The sequence below is a fragment of the Nicotiana attenuata genome, chromosome 10 (genome assembly GCF_001879085.1).
Source record: "Nicotiana attenuata strain UT chromosome 10, NIATTr2, whole genome shotgun sequence".
NCBI lineage: Eukaryota > Viridiplantae > Streptophyta > Magnoliopsida > Solanales > Solanaceae > Nicotiana > Nicotiana attenuata.
In genome coordinates, this window is record NC_031998.1 from 35,714,547 (window position 1) to 35,722,782 (window position 8,236).

Consider the following 8,236-nt stretch of genomic DNA (forward strand, 5'->3'; position numbering starts at 1 on the left):
CAGCTTGAAGCGTAACTCTTTGAATTCCTTCCATGCATTCGTATGCGCATGTGAGCGCTCGGTATCAGTTGTACATTGACGGCTTGTGATTCCATGGAAGAGGTGCGAGGTGTGATTTCGGTATGCTGATGATGGGCCAGTCTGGGGGACTTGAGGCCGGGTTTTTATTGTGGTTTGAGCACAGAGGTGTTGATTGTGTGAGCACGTGCTTTTGGATTTATATGTCCGATAGTGTCCCTATTCGTAGAATTTGTGGCTGGATGGCTACGCGATGAATATGATGTGACTGCGAGATGTGTTCATATGGTTGAATGTGACGAGAAGGGTCTGCTTAACGTGTAGAAAGAACTATTTGGTGCTTGATTTCTCTCTTGATATGATGTATAGTCCTGAGTTATGGGTGTGTTGAAGGGTCTTTTCAGGTTGATTAGTTGAGGATTGGAGTAGATTTCATGTCGTGATATGAGTTCAAAATCAGGAAGATTAAATGATTGCGTAATGTTTATGACTGTGGAAGGGTATAGAGAGAGGTCAGTTTGAGGCAAAGCAGGTGGGCTATCTCCTGCGGGGTGTCCTGAGGCTTGTGTGATCCCTATGTTGTTTGTTGGGAGTTCTCTTTTACCAGTGAAATATGTGTTGCAGTTTGAGTTTTGATAGCTTATGAGAGTGGGCCTGACTGTTACGAGGATGAATACGAGATTTGCAAATGATTTAAGGTGTTATATGGTTTGTGTTGCATGAACTTATGGAGGATTTAGTTGAATCTCACTGCGGTATTATGGCTGTAATAAAGCATGGGCATTGGGAGTTATGGTGTGTTTTGATCTATGGCCTTGGCCAAGTGGGGGAGTTCGCTATTGATAAGTTGATTTCACCGTTAGGTTGAGGTATATTTGTGAATGAGTTATGTTCTGCAGAGGGTGAGATTGAGGATGACTTGAGTAAAGGAATTTCTGGGTACGAGTTGTAGTAGGCTTTATGAGTATATGAGAATCTCGGAACGATTGGAGTTGTTATTGGTGAAGGGTGTAATGTGCATGGAGCAGGAATTTATTTGGTTGCATTAAGGTGGAGTTACTTCCTTGGGTGTTGGAGTGCTAATGGAGCACGGGTCGTTCGGCCCGTTTGGTCAGTCTAATTGAGATTTGAGCAGAGTGGATGACTCTCGAGAATGGTTCCAATGAATTCAAGATTTATACGTGGCAATTGGGAATCTTCAGGGTGTGTATTTGGCTAGAAACTGAGATTTATATTGGAGGATGTCACTTGTGGAATTTCTATATCATTATGGATTCTGTATATCAGCATCAGGAAGGCGAAGGAAATGTCTTTAGATTCATAGAAGGTATCTTCAGAGCGGGTATCTCGGTTGTGGTACTTTTGGGGGTGCTTAAGAAGGAATACAACGGTTTATGAGCCTTAGGGCGGTGTGGTCTTATGCTAAAATTCGTGGGACAAGTTTTAGTTAAGGATTGTAGTGTACTAGCAAGGAAAAGTATCAATTTGAAGGTAATTCGGAAGGGACTCAGTGAATTGGGACAGCTTGGTAGTAGGTTGGATCAGCTTGGTAATGGATATGATCGGTTCTTCGGGTGCTTATGAGATGGTGGGTTTCTATAGGTATTTCGTGGCAATGCTCGTGGGTTTGATGGCTTGCGTAGCTTGGTTGAGTTAGAAGGAGTCAGTCCTAACGGTTTAGTTTTGTGCAAATGGGATTCGGAGAGCTCTTGATGGTTTTTACCACAGTTAGAGATGTATATTTCCTACTGGCGTGGGGAGCATGTGATGTATAGTGATTTCCTCCTGGATGGGATCAAATGGAAAGTTCTTAGCTAATTAAGTATGCAATTGCTTGTGACTCGGAGTGGATTACGAAGTTCTCATATCTATCATAGGATGGCATGGTATATGCGGTGTGTTGTGTAGGATCGAGATTTGGCATGTGCAAGGTCACTGTTCAGTTTTGAAAGGAAAGTCATAAATTCTTAGGCAGCATGGACGGTTTCAGATGACGAGGTAAATGGCATTACTATTTGGTATGGCTTGATGAGAGTGTATATTTCAGAAGGGGCGATGTGTTTTGAATTATGGATACTTCATTGGTATTGTGGTGCTCTCCTAGTTGATCGACTACTGATGTTCAAATTTTGCTTTGTGGCACAGAAGAATTATAGAAGTATTCCTCGTGGATGACCGTGTAATTTGAGAAGTGTTAGGCATTCAGGTGGTGGAGTTGAGATCAGATGTGGTGATTCGTGTGTTCTATGGATTTGGAGACTGAGAGTTCTCATGAGTAGATTGTTTCGTGGTTGTGGACTGTAAAAATATAGCCAAGGTTAGTCAGAGGTTAGTATGTGTTGTGATTTAGTCATTGTGGACTTTCGGAGGATTATTTATCTATTATGGGTGACCAGAGTTGATTTGGGGTTCATTGGTAGGCCCAATATGAATGTGTGTTCTACACCGCATCGGGTTGGTTGGCTTTGAACTGCTATTGTTGTGGGATGTGCCATTTAGTTATTGTTGAGCTTATTCGTGTTCTGAAATGATCTGTGAGTTACCCTTCTATGTTACGAGGAGTTGTGAATCGTTGGTTATATGCACACATGGTGCGGTTCTATTGGGGCTTTATAGCGGAATTCGAGCCAGATGAGTATTTAGGTATTGCGTGATCGATTGCTCGTTGGCTATGTTCTTTCCGGATGGTGGCATTGTGTTATTTGCTCTCTGCGATTATGGTAATGCACTTTGGGTGCTGGATGTCGAATTTTACGGGGTTATTGATTTTGAGCAAGACGGCCCGAGGTGTACAATAAGGACCAGCGTTTGGATGGGGTCATGCATTGTAGCGGAGTTGTATTGAGGTATGATCCATTACGTGAGATTCGTGTGTTTTGGTGCTTCGGTGTGTGATGGGTTCTTAGCATTGCGATGTGGTGATACCCGTTGTGCTTGCGAGACGATTTTCTTATTGGATATCATTTTCCATGTTTGAGTACATTTGGACTGGTGCTTATTATTGCACGGATTGCACGGGTTGTGGCTTCAGATTGTATTGATGTGTCATGTCGCTAGAGTGGTCGTGTTGGATGAGATGAGGTCATTGGACTTAGAATGAATTCTATCGGAATTGATTACAGCATGGTTGGAAGGATAACATTGGAAGTCAGCTTATAATTTTCTATAGTACCTGTCGGAGGAGAGGAGCTCCAAGACTTGTTGATCTGATGAATGGTTATGAGTTTCGGCGTGATTCTTTCATCATTGGCGGTATATGAAGGTGTTAGAATAATGCTTTGTTTGATAAGAGATTTATTACCGGTATTGGGTTGTTTTGAGCAGCTGATGTGATTAGAAATTATCGCTATGAGTGTTTGAATTATGTGGTATATCATGTGATTGCATCCTGGTTTATGACTATGGCTTGTCACAGCTTGTTCAGACTTATACAGTGTGAAGATGTAAGATTCTGGTCTTATAGAAAATTTCGGATGTGGAAATTGGATTATAAGGCTTATAGGCTAGGTTGGATTAAGAAATTTGAGTCATGTTGTATTATCGGACTTATATGGGATAGGGTGACTGGGATCAACCCCGGGTATGTGCATGGTAAGGTTATACAGTGATTTGTCAACTTTTGAAACAACTTTGGGCACGTTTTAGGACGAACGTATGTTTAAGTGGGGGAGGATGTAACGACCCGAACGGTCGTTTTGAGCATTTGCACTTCGCTCGGTTGCTTGAGGGCATGAGTAGTTCAGTATGATGTATTATGACTTATGTGAATCGTCGGTTTTGGTTTTCAGTTATCCGGAATTGATTTGGAAGAATGATGCTCAGCTAGAAGCTTTAAATTTAAAAGATTTGACCAAGTTTTGACTTTTTAGTATTTGAACTCGGATTAGATTTCTGATGGTTCAGTTAGCTCCGTTGGCTGATTTTGCACTTAGGAGCGCGGCCGGATCGTGATTTGGAGGTCCGTGGTAGAATCTGGCTTGAAATGGCAAAAATTAGAATTTTGAAAAGTTTGACCGGGAGTGGACTTTTTGCTATCGGGGTCGAATTCTGATTCCGGAAGTCGGAGCAGGTCCGTAATGTCTAATGTGACTTGCGTGCAAAATTTGAGGTCAATCAGACGTGATTTGGTAGGTTTCGGCATCGGTTGTGGAAGTTGAAGTTACAAAGTTCAATGATTCCGAATTTAGGCGTGATTCGTCGTTTTGATGTTGTTTTCAGTGATTCGAAGGTTCGGCTAAGTTCGTATGGAGTTATATGACTTGTTGGCATGTTTGGTTCAGGTCCCGGGGGCCTCGAGCGTGTTTCGGATTGATTTCGGATCATTTCATTTCATGTTGCATAGCTAAAGGTTTCTGGTTCTGATATGACCGCACCTGCGGCTGGTTTGCGCAGGTGTGATGGTCGCAGGAGCGTTCGTGGAGTCGCAGAAGCGAGAAGTGGCTGGGTGAGGAAGACCGCAGGAGCGGATTTTAAAGCGCACCTGCGTGCGTGCAGATGCGTAATTTGGAACCGCAGGTGTGTAAGGCTTCGAAGAAGCGGGATTTGGCATCCGCAGGTGTGGGGTATTTCTGGCATTGTTATTTCCACAGAAGCGGAGATTATGTCGCAGAAGCGACACCGCAGATGTCGTTTTGTGTCCGCAGATGCGGAAGTGCTGGGCAGAATGTAAAATACAAGGGTTCGCGATTTTGGCTTAATTGGCCAAAGCACAACAAGCCTACTCATCATCAAAGCAAGTCCAAGCCCATGCAAAAATGACCTCATTGTCATGGGAGCCTGTTCCTTACTCCTCACTATAGTCGCTTTTTACATTTTCAAGTGCTGATTGGGGTGATTTTGGAGCAATTTTCATCACAAGGATTGGGGTAAGTGTTCTACACTCGGTCTTGGTTATATTTCATGAATCTATCTTCGATTTTAGCTTTTGGTTGGTGAATTGAAAGAGGAAATTGGGGGTTTTGGCCTAAAGTTTCATAATATAAATTTTTGAGTTTTGAACACCGATTTGGAGTCGGATTTAAGTGAAACTAGTATGATTGGTGGACTCGTAATTGAATGGGTTGTCAGATTTTGTGAGTTTTGTCGAGTTTCGAGGCGTGGGCCCGGGTGTATTTTGGGCCGAATTTGGGATTTGACTTCGGATTCGATCTTTATGAATTGTAATTGCTTCCTTGAGCTTCATCTGATGTATTTGAGTTGTTTTTGGCTAGTGTTGAGCCGTTCGGAGGTCGCTACGCGCGTGATGGAATTCTTGGACCATCGCTTGGCTTGCTCGGCATCGGAATTGGCTAGTTTAAGATAAGTAACTCTTCTAAACTTAGTGCTGAGGGTATAAACTTAGTACTGAGGGTGAGACTCGAGAGTGATGACTGAGTCAGGCCGAGAGCGTGATTATGAGTGACAGTTATGGGATCGGGCTGCACACCGCAGCAGTTATATTGATGATTATGATAGCGCTTGGGCTGTAGGAGCCCCTCCGAAGTCTGTAACACACCCCCAGTGAGCGCGGATGATATTATTGAGGGATGGATTTCCCTGGACATGGATTTGTTCGAAGTATTGATATATGGAGATGAATTTCTCCACAGGGATGGATTTCCCTTTTTCCTCGGTACCGAGTGACGTCTAGTCATTGTTGAGTATGTTCCGGGATGGATTTCCCTGGGCCGCAGGGGCCATATACGGTACCGGGTGGTTGAACATTTATACATTATTGAGGGATGGATTTCCCTGGGCATGGATTTGTCCGAAGTAGTTGATACCTGGAGATGAATTTCTCCACAGGGTTGGATTACCCTTTATCCTCGGTACTGGGCGACTTATAGTTAGTGTTGTATGTGTTCCGGGATGCATTTCCTTGGGCCGTATGGGCCATATACAGTACCGAGTGGTGGAGTGGGATGCAGTGAGGTTGACTACTCTGAGAGTGTGAGTACATGATTCATCTTTGAGGTACATGGCATTGACATGCACATATGGCATACATGCATAGAGACGCATTTTTCCTCATGTTGTACGGTATCACGTCATTCATGACCTTTTACATACATTGCTATGTGGTTTTAAAGATGTATTTCACACTTGTTATTTGAAAACGGAAATGAAACATGTCTACCTCTTTTTTTTGGTTAAAATTAAAATTTTATTTCACCAAGTAATGACTTTACATGCATCTAACTCATTTGGACTATTGAGTCAGTTTCTCAGATATTTACAAATATTTCTATACTTGCCTAGACTGGGTACCAATTCAACCTATCTAATACACTTTTCCATTTACAATTATTTTGACCTTTAATATGTAACTGTATAGCTATATCTCTTGTTCTCTGTCTGACTTCTTGCTTCTTCAATTGAAACCTTCTAGCATTTCTTTCACCCCATATATGATAGATTGTAGCTGCAAAGAGGAATCCCAATATGTGTGTCCATGGTCTGGTGCTAACTCTGCTTGCCACCCATTGCACTTCTTCCTGCCAGTTCCCTATCCTTCTCTGTATGCCTAGCCAGCCCAATATAGAACTCCACATATGTTGTGAGTAAGAACATTCAAATAACATATGCTCCAATGTTTCATCTCTTCCAGTTGAGCACAGTACACACCCTTTATCAACTTGGATTCCCCATCTCTCTAGCCTGTCCACAGTAGCCAATCTGTTCTGTATNTCCTATAGCACAACCTCCCTTGTCGACCCATCAGTGTGCCACCGGCACTGTTAGTTCCACCCTACCCCCCTCCCTTGGTCCCCAACCCAGGACCACCCCTTTGCCCTTAGCAACAACCCCGACCTATTCCCCATCTACCCCCCCCCCCCCCCTTCCATACAAAGTAGGGCTTCTTATCGGGCGGATCGGGCAAATATTTATGCCTAACGGTTCGGCTTATCGGTTATCGACTTTTAGATGTACTAATCCGTTAGTCAACCGATAAGATATCGGGCGGTTCGGTATCGAATTAGCAATTATCGAACGGTTTATCGGCCAAATTAAAGAGACAATGAAATAAAATCAGTACACTGTACTTATAATCAAAGAACTGACAATGCAATTACTTCCTTCACAAATATAAGATAACAATATTGAAATACTTCTGGCCATCGCTTAGTTTGGAGGTCCGGAGAAGATGGCGGCAAGAAATGTGAAGAAAAGTACTAACAGATCATTGTTCTTTTCTTACTTTGATATTTTTGGATACTCCAATGTTAGTTAAATTCAATCAGAATGATACTCCTTCCGGTCTGCAATAAGTGACCAATTTGCTTTTTTATTTTGGTCCAAAATAAGTATCCATTTATATAATCAAAAAAAAATTCAATTTGTTTTTCCAAAATTATCCTGATGTACGTGTCCCTAAAGAGTCATTTACTCCTCACATTTGAGAAGAGAAGTAAGTGTTACTATAACTTTAGTGCAACATTTAATGAAGGGTAGTTTTGTCACACTAACTATTTTCATCTAGAATTTAGTATTTTCTTAATGGGTGTGCCCAAAGAAAATTGGTCACTTATTGTGGACCGGAGGAAGTACTAATTGGTAATTGAAAAAAAAATCATTCAAGGAAAGGAGAGAATAGCTAGTGAAGTAGAAATATCGAGGAGTGGACTATGAAGGTCTACCTTCTGTACGTCTTTCAAAATGTTTTTTTTTGGTTAAAATAAAATTTTTGTTTCACCAAGTAATGACTTTACATGCATCTAACTCATTTGGACTATTGAGTCAGTTTCTCAGATATTTACAAATATTTCTATACTTGCCTAGACTGGGTACCAATTCAACCTATCTAATACACTTTTCCATTTACAATTATTTTGACCTTTAATATGTAACTGTATAGCTATATCTCTTGTTCTCTGTCTGACTTCTTGCTTCTTCAATTGAAACCTTCTAGCATTTCTTTCACCCCATATATGATAGACTGTAGCTGCAAAGAGAAATCCCAATATGTGTGTCCATGGTCTGGTGCTAACTCTGCTTGCCACTCATTGCACTTCTTCCTGCCAGTTCCCTATCCTTCTCTGTATGCCTAGCCATCCCAATATAGAACTCCACATATGTTGTGAGTAAGAACATTCAAATAACATATGCTCCAATGATTCATCTCTTCCAGTTGAGCACAGTACACACCCTTTGTCAACTTGGATTCCCCATCTCTCTAGCCTGTCCACAGTAGCCAATCTGTTCTGTATTGCTAGCCATAGAATAAATTGATGCCTGGGAA